General features: G+C 48.4%; 1 long non-coding RNA gene across 1 annotated transcript; it reads right to left on the reverse strand.

Moving 5' to 3' along the window:
- Positions 1-7,711: 7,711 nt before the first annotated feature.
- Positions 7,712-10,676, reverse strand: LOC123188600 (uncharacterized). Its single transcript, XR_006494951.1, has 5 exons — positions 10,336-10,676; positions 10,120-10,255; positions 9,680-9,730; positions 8,878-8,995; positions 7,712-8,093 (listed from the first exon to the last, which is right to left on the reverse strand). It is a non-coding gene; the product is annotated as an uncharacterized lncRNA (long non-coding RNA).
- Positions 10,677-11,445: the final 769 nt, after the last annotated feature.

The raw sequence follows: 11,445 nt of genomic DNA on the forward strand, positions 1-11,445 counted from the left end.
CAGTGCGAAGCTGCCGAATACAAAGATCTGTCCGGGAAGAAAAGTCTCACCCTGGACTGCATCGCTATCGGTGATCGAAGGAGCCATCAAGCCTAACGGTGACGACACAGAGGAACTCTCAATGAAAGCACCAATGTCGGTGTAAAAACCGGCGGATCTCGGGTAGGGGGTCCCGAACTGTGCGTCTAAGGCGGATGGTAACAGGAGGCAGGGGACACGATGTTTTAACCAGGTTCAGGCCCTCTTGATGGAGGTAAAACCCTATGTCCTACTTGATTATTCTTGATAATATGAGTAGTACAAGAGTTGATCTACCACGAGATCAAAGAGACTAAACCCTAAAAGCTAGCCTATGGTATGATTGTATGTTGTCCTACGGACTAAAACCCTCCGGTTTATATAGACACCGGAGGAGGCTAGGGTTACACAAGGTCGGTTACAAAGGAGGAGATATGCATATCCGTATTTCCTAGCTTGCCTTCCACACCAAGTAGAGTCCCATCCAGACACGGGACGAAGTATTCAATCTCGTATCTTCATAGTCCAGCAATCCAACCAAAGGATATAGTCCGGCTGTTCGGAGACCTCCTAATCCAGGACTCCCTCACAAGGGACAAGGTATCCTAATGCTTTCATGGACATCATGTTGTGTGTACTTCACTCTATGTCTATGGACATACTTGCTTGTTCCTTGTGGGACTAACCCATGTAGGTATTGAAAGTGCAACTGACCCCAATGGATTGCTGCAAATGATCTACATCAACTTTGAGCATCCACATCTTCAACATCTACATGAAGTCATCATTGACAAAACCCAAGGTTAGTTCATCCCTCTTAGGGGGGATATCACATCTAGGGGAGCTTTACTCTAAGAATTGAGCTAAAGCAACTCTAATGGTGTGAGCATAACAATGCTTTATGTAAAAGTGGTAACCCCACTTGCGCTTAAACGATGAGTATGACCTACGATCAAATGTTCTCATTTGACTCCTAAGTCAATATACTCATATATAGATGACCTAGTCATTGCCAAATTGCTTGATTGATGTTAGAGTGTGTGTGCATGCTTTGCCACATATTTGATTTGCCATTTTATTGTGTGAGCATGTTGATTGCATATTTTTCCCATTCGAGGACATCCATTTGTTGCTTTGATTGTTTGGCTCTTCTTCTTTTGCCAAATGGATGGACAAGAATGCCTAAGAACCTCCTCTAGCTATCTATGATTTTCTCATCTCCAACTCTATTCATGCTACATCACAAAGTTTGATCAAGTCAGATTTGAACCCTCTGGGTGAGGAGCACTCGGAGTCACCGATTCGTCATAGACTTAAACTTCGAAAACCTCTCTGTGCACTTCGGTCTAACCGATTCATCCTTTTTGGTCATACTGAGTTCACTGAGTTGATCTAGGTTTTCAATCTCGGTGCAACTGATTAGAACCATTCGATCATACCCAGTTGCAGTAATCGCTTGTGATTCTGCATCTCTGTGCCACCGAGTTGTTCCACTCGGTCACACCGACAGGGTTAGGATATATATACTGATGGGTCAAATTTTGGAAATTTCTCCAAAACCATTTCGCCCATGCGTGCCCTGCTCTGCAGACTCGGGTTTCCGGATCGTCCTCTCATCGCCAGCAACCTCCCGCCGATGGTCTCCATCGCCGTCAACGAAAATCTTCACCGTCGTTGCCGCCGTAGCGAGCTCATTGCTGAGTTAGGGTATGAGTTCGAATCTTTGTGCAACCCTTACCTCTGATTCTTAGCACAAAGTCAATGCCATGTTTCTTACCACGTATGAGATCATCCTATGCAGCCAAAACTTCCTTTAGATTAGTTTTGATTCGAAAATTTAGGTTTAGGTTTCTGCCAAACTCATCTCAGACCAACCGAGTTGTGGAAATCGGTCTCACCGATTTGGCTTAGGCCATTGCACTTGTAACTGTTGGTCTGACCGAAACTTGCAAATCGGTGTGACCGAGTTCAACTCTCATTGAAACCCTAGCAATCTCGGAGTCACCAAACTATCTGTCAGTCTGACCGATTCCACTAGTTTAGACTCCAAAGTTGCTTCGGTGTCACCGAGTTTAACAAATTGGTAGCTCCAAAATGCTTTCTGTGGAAAAATAAAACTAAGTTTTTGACTCATTTGTTTTGCAATATCTTTTCACTTTGTGATGCTCATCCACTCTATCTCATCTATAACTACTCACAAGGTCAGCTTTCAGTTTGTTGTGTCAACCATGTCTGATCAAAGTGATAGCCAAAACAAGTCTGAGGAGCAGGTGAATCTGAGTGAGGGCACTAGTCCCTCTAGCAACTACGATGAAGGCAGCAGAAGTACTCCTAGCAACCTACCTAAGGCTGCTACTAGGCATAGGAGAAAGATAAATTCGGATTTTGAGGATGAAGACAACATTGCTGCCGAGGAGGAGGTCAGCTCCAAAAAGAAGGTTGTCAAGAAGGAATTTGGCACAGTTGCATCAACAAAGCCTGGTATGCACAAGAAGGCTCCTGCCATGAGAGTGCCCACTTCGAAGGCCAGAGCCTCAACTCTTGAAACCTCCAAATCAACTGTTGGAAAGGCTACTGATGAGGGCAAGAAGAGGAAGGATAGGGCCAAGAAAACTATGGCCAGAGTCATAAGCAAGCCCTCTATGATGATTCAGCCTGATGAGGAGGAAGAGGAAGAAGAGGATGTTGCACTAGCACCTAAAGCTCAAAAGCTGATGGGGGATGCCATCAAGTCAGGGGATGCTCCTTCAAAGCCAAAGACTGCCCAAAGCTTCTGCTCCAGCCCCCAAGATTGCACCAAAGAGGAGCACAGGAAACATACCAGCTGCTGAGAAGAACAAGGCCCCAGTGCCTGAAGTTGAAGAAGAATATGATGAAGCCCAAGTGCTCGGGAAGCTCAAGCCAAAGATCCCCGATCATGATGACAATCATCTAGAAAATATGAAAATCAGAAAAGATGCAGGACTCGGATTGTGGAGAGAATCAAATCCATATGTTGTGAGGAGAAGGATTTATGTGGACTATAGGTTTCACACCAAGGAGCAACAGCGCTTCTATGAGACAATTCTGTTGGATAAGAAGCCCATTGTCTGTGACATGAAGTGGGTAGACTGTAAGTACATCGACAACAATGAAGACCACTTCCCAGGAGTGCATGAGAGCTTCGGATTCAATGGAGTAGACGCTTTGTGGGTTAGAAGCTAACCAGGTGGAATGATGAGCTCATCATGCAATTCTACTCTACAGCTCATTTCTATCCTGATGGAAGGATTGTCTGGATGTCTGAAGGTACAAGGTACCAATCAACAGTTAATGAATGGGCCAAGCTGATTAATGCCCCTGTAGAGCTTGAGGATGACATAGATGTCTATGACAAGAGGAAGAAAGATCCCAACTCAATGGCCAACATGTACAAGGAGATTCTTGACAAAGCCTTGGAGAATCACAAGCTAGGCTCTTTATATTATCTCTTGTTTGGACTGGCCACTATCAACACCATCTTGAGGCACACCTTGTTTCCCAAGTCAGGAGATCACAACATGATCAGAGGCCACTCCATAAATCTGCTTCAGTTGTTTGGTGTGCCCTGGAAGTTCAAAGTGATGAGTTTGATTGTTGAGACAATCAAGAGGACAGCTACAGATCAGGAGAGATCATGTGGGTATGCTCCACACATCCAGATGCTCATCAACTCCAAGATGGGCATAGGCACCTACAAGTTGGATAAAGAACATCTTCCGTTGAGGCCTAACTTTGAGTACAACATAGTTCTCATGAATGCTAATGATCCCACATCTGTGGAGGCCCAAGAGAAGAGGGAGAAAGCAAAAGCAGAGAAGGCATCAAAGATGCCAAGTGCTGAAGAGGCTTCACAAGTCTTCCTCAAGTCAAAGCAAGATCAACTAGTATATCTTATTCAAGCAACTCTGAGTATTGAGAAAGGATTGGCCACCCTGACTCAGAATCAAAAGAGCCTGGAGAGGATCATTGAGACAAAGTTCTATGATCTTTACTTGAAGGCGACAGAGATGTAGATAGCTATTGAGCAGCTCTAGGAAGAAGCTGAAGAGAGGAAAGGGAAAGCTACCACAGATGCCTTTCAGAGAGTTCCTAGGGCACAGAGATCTGCAACAATGCATATGACAGATACAAGAGCTACTACGTCAGCACCTGCAGCCACAGCTTCGGTAGCCCCTCCAGTTGCAACTCCACCAGCTCCAACAACCTCAACAGATGCTTTCATCCTTGGAGTCCTCTCAACGCCACCTCCTGAAGATCAAGCCTAGAGAGACGCATAGCACGATGCATTTTCGAGCTTTTTGGTAACTTGTTGCCAAAGGGGGAGAAAGTGTATAGATCATAGGCTTCGAGAGAAAGAGAGTTTTTCATCTTTTTGCCTTATTTCCTACTTGTTTAATACTTATTTGTGTGCTTGCTTGGATGATACTCTATGTTTATGTGTGTGAGATACTTGTATGGTCATGTGTTTGATCATATGACTTTAATGCTTGTGCTTGAATGATGACATTATTTATCTCTCGTGTATGATCATTCACTTTGCCTTGGTGATGAGTGCTTGTTTCATTTACTATCATTTTGAGCGCTCCACCAAGATGTATGTGACATGGAATAGTAACCCATGATCCTAATCGATTGTGCATTTGCATTCAAAAGCAAATTTTAAATAATGCACAAATTTAGGGGGAGCTCTTGCTTATAACATACTTCTCAAAGCGACAACATATTTCACTCTTATTATCTTTTGTTGAAGCATTGATCTATATGTTGTCATCAATTACCAAAAAAGGGAGTGATTGAAAGTGCAACTAATTCCTGGGTGGTTTTGGTAGTTCTTAACAACATATAGCTCATTGAACTAATACTATTTCAAGATGATCATTTCAGAATGTTCAATGATTGGCATGGCATGGAATAGAGATGTGGACCTCTCAAAATGCTAAGGACACGTATTGGCTCATGCTCAAGACTCTACATTTTCATTTTAGTGATCCAAGATCACATTGAGTCCATAGGAAAAGCCAATACTATTAAAAGGGGATGAGGTGTTGCTTAATGGCTTGCTTTCTCAAAATGCTTAGTTATATTGTCGGATGTGGGGTTCCGGCAAACCCTTAAGGTTCAAACACTAGGTGCGCGCGAAGTCTTTTCCTCCCACCAATCTACGCCCTAGCTCGCTAAGATCTCACGGACGAACTCGACGAACACGCAACACAGAAAGACACAAGATTTATACTGGTTCGGGCCACCGTTGTGGTATAATACCATACTCCAGTGTGGTGGTGGTGGATTGCCTCCGGGGCTGATGACGAACAATACAAGGGGAAGAACAGCCTCCTCAGGTTGAGGTGTTCTTGTGCTTGGCTAACTTGTGTGGGCGAGTGTTGGATGAACTGCTCGATGCCCCAACTACGGTGGCTAGCTATACTTATATAGGCACTGGTCCTCTCCCCAAATATTGAGCGAGAAGGGAGCCAACGACGGCGGGCAAATTAGAAGGGGGACAGCTAGTACAAGCCATCTTGACAAAGGTGGTCTCCGCCTGCGAAAGGCTCTGGCGGTGACGCTATTTTGGGCTCAATGATGACCTCCATCTTGCCATCCTTCTGATCTTGTTCTTGTTGCACCGATATGGCAACCTTTGCCTGATGCCTCGGTACTCCTCGCCTACGCTGGCCTCGTTAGCACAAAAGAGGAAACAAGGACGCTGCGCGTGCTGGCGCTCTCCTGGTGTCGATCGTCATGGCTCACGTCACGAGAGCCTCGTGAGGTTCGCCTCGCCTTGATATCTCTGCTAATCTTGAGCCTGCCCGACTAGTTCACTCTAGAGGAGGTCTTGTGTCGTCCGCCTCGCGAGGGTCTTGGATGCCTTGTTGATGAAGATGGGTCGTACGGCCTGCTAGCTTAGCCACGCCGCGGGCCGCAGTCAGGCAAGTCTGGGGACCCCCGTTCCCAGAACACCGACAATAGCCCCCGGGCCCAAGGTGCGCTCGGGCTTGGCTTCGCGGTGAAGCCAAGGGTCAAGTACGGAGCACCACGGGCCACCAAAAGCCTGCGACCTCGGTTGACGCGTGGTGGTTAATTGGACGTGGGCGTCTCCGCTTCCCCATGCTGCCTCAGCAACTGCACGACTTGACAAGTCCCAGCGACACGCAAGGAAAACCATACTTACCTGCGATCGTGGGAGGTGCAGGTTGGCCTTCTCTTTCTATAAATTGGGAGGGGGGCTGAGCCCCTGTCGCCCATCTCTTCCTTGCTTGCTTGATTCTTGCTCCTTGCTCCACTGCTAACATCAATGGTGCCTATCAGAAGGTTCTCCGCCGAAGAAAAGGGGAAGGCCCCCCGAGATGACCCGGAGCCACTTCCGCCGAAGAAAAGGTCGATCCACCACCGTGACGCAGTGGCGATGCAGGTGGTGACGAGGCCTTGGTGCAAGCGGCCTCCCCCAGGGTATCTGCTACCCCTTTATGTCCAAGCCGAGGGCTCAGGAGGGCGGAGCGACGAGCAGTGTCGCCCGTGTCGTGCCAGGGGTCGCCGTGCCGCGGCGACACGCGGCGTCGCCCCCGGAATCCACGCCGCAGACTCCTCGCGTGAGCTGGTGCTGTGGGCACCGACGCCCCCAAGCTCTTGGATCCACTTCTCGTGGTTCTTCTCCGACGTAATGCCGCCGAGGGGGCCTCTCGAGCTCTGGTTGCAGCATGCCGACTGCGGCGCTCCGGCGACTGGAGCAGACTTCGAAGCAATCCCCAACGGCAAGATCTTCATGACTCGTGGCTGGGGCGAGATTGCACGGGTCTGCCACGCGAGGGGCGCCCTCGCGATCCACCTTGAGTACGAAGGCGTCTCCACGCTCTTCTTCAAGGTCTTCGATGCCGAGGGCCGCCGCTTGGAGTGCTGCTCCGGAGAGGAGCGCGAGGCTGACGCGCGTTACACTCGTGGCCACTCCAGCAGCAGCAGCCCTTGGGAGTCCAGTAGCTCTCCCGAGCTCTACGAGACTCCGGAGACGAGCGACGACAGCTACGTGCCCCCGAGCTCTCGCCGCGCTCGGAGCAGTGCCGCCGCGTCTGGCCGTCGCTGCCGCTGATCTAGATGGGGTTGGCGCCGGCCTCCTGTGGCCCGCTGTTGATGATGGCGTCTGCCACAGGAGGGTGTAGATAGGGTCCTTATTTTTAGCTTTCATTCCCTGCGAAGAATCATGAGGCGCCCCGTGGGGGCATATAAGGTTCTGTAATGTCTTTTGTGCTTATCTTCCCTGTTATGAAGATTTGGTGAACGCGCGTCCCGTTAAGGCTCGGCCCCCCTTTCTTTTTCCGTGATAGCTTGTTGCTCTACGCCGACAGGTCCCGGTCCCCAGGCAAGCTACAGCCGTCGCTGGTATGCCAGGTCTCGTGTCGTGGTCAAGGCCAGGAGGTGTCCGGCCCGAGGTCCAGTAAAAGCCCCTGAGGCGCGATGCTCACACTACTAGGAAAAACCTTACCAGTAGCGTGGGTTTTTGGACTACTAGTAGCATAGGTTCCCATGCTGCTGCTATGACGCTACAACTATTTTTAGCAGTAGCGTGTATTTTACCCCACGCTACTAATAAACAAACATACCAGTAGCGCTGGTGCCCCACGCTACTACTATTTCAAACTGCGCTACTACTAACAGCATAGTAGTAGCCCGTCTATGATACACCCACGCTACCAGTAACAAATTAGGATTTAAAAAAATCTACCTATTTCATTATAATACTCACATACATGCATTTCATAATACACACATGTTATGCATACAGTCAAACATACATATCTGATATAGATAATTAATACACACACACACATATATATATATATATATCCATTATACACCACACGTATAGGTCGCCGGCGCCTCCACAAGCCCGTTGATGGTGTTGATGTCATCGTCGTTGCCTCCGCAGCAGTATCGTGACGACACCGCCGTCGTCCCCGCATCACCGTGATGATGTCGTCGTCGTCGTCGTCGCCGCAGCCCCGTGACAATGTCGATACCGTCGTCATTGTTGCCGCCGCAACTTCATGTCCATGTGTTCCCTACTAAGAACTCACAAATCCTGGAATTAAACAATAAACCAAGACCACTACTAGGAACTCACAAAGATCCTGTAGCATTAGTACAGTATAACAATAACCTATAGATCACTAAGTAATAATAGCAGAAACAAAAGCATATAGCAGCAGCATAGTATATATATATGAATTATAAGTAGTACCAAACAGATCAATCCTAGAAATTGGGGAAAACCCAACTTAAGAAGGATACAATGCTAGGCATGACCACGAGTGAAATGAGATTTAGACAACTTTGCTTTCCACCGGCTAGAAGCTAGATCCACATCAACCATTCTCAGCTTCACTGTCAGCGTTTCAATCCACTAGATGACCCGTTGCCGATGGCGCAAAGGGAGAGAATGAACCAAGGACTGACAACTTGATCGAGGAAGAAACTTCATTTCCTTTATAGCATTTGGCAGATTAGAATAAAAATGAAGTACCATCAGGTTGATCTCTAATTTTCACTGAACTAACAAAAACACATTTTACACTGCCCGCGTACTACTATGACTGTCCATTTGGAGTAGAATTTGTAAGTGAATGTTTATCTACTGCTGCACTCAAGTTAACTTGAATTGGGTCGGATGAATCAGATACTTCTGCCATTGGCATGAACAGGCCAATAGGGCATGCACACTGTACTGCCACTTCTGCTTCAGAAGTAAAACTTTTTGTATCTTTGATCATGTTTCTAAGAAAAAGTATCAAGGGAACCAGCTCTGAGGATAAATAAACAACCAAATTTACAAGTGTGTACTTTAGGTACCTGTTGGCAACGACATTGATCACCTGGCCTCTGCAGAACACATCCAACTCTTCCGGCGATCCTGCAACACGTGGCCACCCCACCCCATGCCTGAAATCCTCGATGCTCCATCCAAACTCTGAGTGGCAATAAGGCGAAACCAAGATCGATGTCATGATGAAGCTTTCCAAAAAAATCTGTTTCTATGCACTAATTGTGCCGAACCGCTAAGGAAAAAAACAGATGCCTCATAAAGTTCCCCTCTAATTGTGAGATTGTCAGATTCACATAGGAAAGTTGCTTCGAACATTAACTGAAATAGAATGTATGAGTTCCAAAAGTTCCCCTCTAATTGTTACACATATAATTGGTGCAAGCAAACTTGGCACTAAAAGCAAGATATTTTATCGCTACCAAATGCCTCATAAAGTAGCACCAAGCTACAGAATCAGTTTGTACCAAGCTAGATTGTGTTCGAATTTTATAGGAAGGATAGTTCGCTAGGCAGTAGGACACAACATGCAAAGTAAACTAAAGTGATCAAGTAGGTAAATATAAAAAATTGAGCAGATTGACCACTATTATGCTCAAAGTAAGATTACTAATTACTAAACAAGCACTACTACAGTACCATGCTGAATCTAAAGTGAATATGGATTCAACCTTAGGCAGTGCAACTCTTGGTTGTTGTTATAATGAACACTCTACTACCCAGTCACCCCCATTTCTACTGTTATTAGTTATCTCATCATTTATATGCCTATGCATGAACAATAGTAGAAAGTATTACTGAAATTGAGCCAATCTTTGAGAGGGTTGTTACCTTCACATTGATACCAAGGCTATCCACAACCAGAATAGAAGCAAAATTCACCTGAAATAACTTACATATGTCATCCCTCAATATATTTAAATGGAAACATTAACATTTCTCTTTTTTTGCAGTTAACAAATATCCTGATACAACTCAAGATGGTGTGAAGCAGCCATATAATGGTTTTTCATTGGAAAAATACTAAGCTTCAATGCTACTGCATCCTTCTCTCCCATATACTTGCTCGAGGATTTGGTGAATTTAGCATCTCACGAGATTCAGCAAACTACAGTTATTACAGAATACCATTACGATGCAACTAAAAGAACAATGATAGGCTGATTGAAGAATGAATTGACTCAGGCCCATGATGCATATTTATTGACATTTGGCCTCAACTTAGCAGCAGTAGTGAGTAGTGGAAGAAGGGGAGGGAGATGGAGATATACCTGCCGTGGTGGGTCATCATGGCCATGCTTGAGCTCGTGCAGGACCTCTTGGTCACCCTAGGAGCAGGCCCCTCCTCCTCGAGCAGAGCAGGGCTGGCGGCTAGGTGTGCCCCCTCCTCCTCCGCGCCATGGTGACCTGTAGCAAAGGCACAGATAGGAGGAGAAGGTGAGGAGGAGATGGCGGATCCAAGCAAGGAAGGAGGGGAATGGCCTAACTGGGCAACGTCGGTGACGGATCCCGCAAGTGCCGGCCTCGCCATCGCTGATTGTGGTGGATTCCGGCAAGAACACGGGAGGCGCCCGAAACCCTAGCCGCGGGCAATGATGTACGCCTTGAGGCACGGATCTGGACGAGGGGGGAGGGGTGGAGCTTGGGGGCGTGTAGCGCGCGGCCGGAGCTCGCCGGAACCGGTCGGCGTTGGTGGCGGCGGCGGGGAAGAGATCATGGGGGAGAGGAGGTCGACCAAGGGGTGAGGGTGAGGTTAGAGAGTTTTTTTTAAGGATTCACGAGAGAGTTCGGTGGGGTGGGAGTGGATCGGGGTAGCAGTAGCGTGGGATGTATCACCTGCGTTATTGATTTTCATCTAGTAAGGGCATCTCCAGCCGCGCCCCCAAGGAGGCCCCCGAGGCATCTTTTCATTAGCCGGCGTCAAAAAATCGGTCCAGTTGCACCCCCAAGAGCCCAGTTTTCGCCGGCTCAGGTCGAAATTGGCGCCAGCGGACCCAACCCGAACCTGGCGCACTGGGGGTCGCTCGGGGGCGCCAGGTGAATCGTTTTTGGCGTGAAGAGCTGCGGGCCCGCCGCATCAGCGACTCTACCCTCTTCTCGCCCCTTCGTCGTCCTCATCGCCTCGTTTCCCGCGGCGAATCAATGCCAAAGCTGTCGCGCGCTGCCGCGCTGGTCAGCCTCCATTGATGCCTCACGGGCGGCGCAGTGAAGGCTGGGCGGCGCGTCCCTCGGCCGCCACACAATCACACCACGCGTAACGCGCCGGCCAAGCCTACCACACAGCGTCTCCGCCTATAAAAGCCGACTGCAAGCGCGCCGGAGAGACTCACCCTGATCATCCACCGACGACGCGCTCATTTCTCCCCCTTTCCTCCTCTCGCTGTCACCAGTTGAGAAAGCATGGCCGAGCGTTTCCCAGGCGACGGCGCGGCGGCAAACGGATTCGGGCGCCGTCATCTGCATGATGACGAGGCTCGCCTCCTTTTCGAGGCCGAGTACCCGGTCCCGCCGGACATGCGGGTGCTCGGGTCTTGGAGGGTCAGCGCCGGCGGCGTGCCGGTGCCACCACCACCCACCGGGGCGACGCAGCGTGGGGA

Source organism: Triticum aestivum, chromosome 2A (assembly GCF_018294505.1).
Source record: "Triticum aestivum cultivar Chinese Spring chromosome 2A, IWGSC CS RefSeq v2.1, whole genome shotgun sequence".
Taxonomy (NCBI): Eukaryota; Viridiplantae; Streptophyta; class Magnoliopsida; order Poales; family Poaceae; genus Triticum; species Triticum aestivum.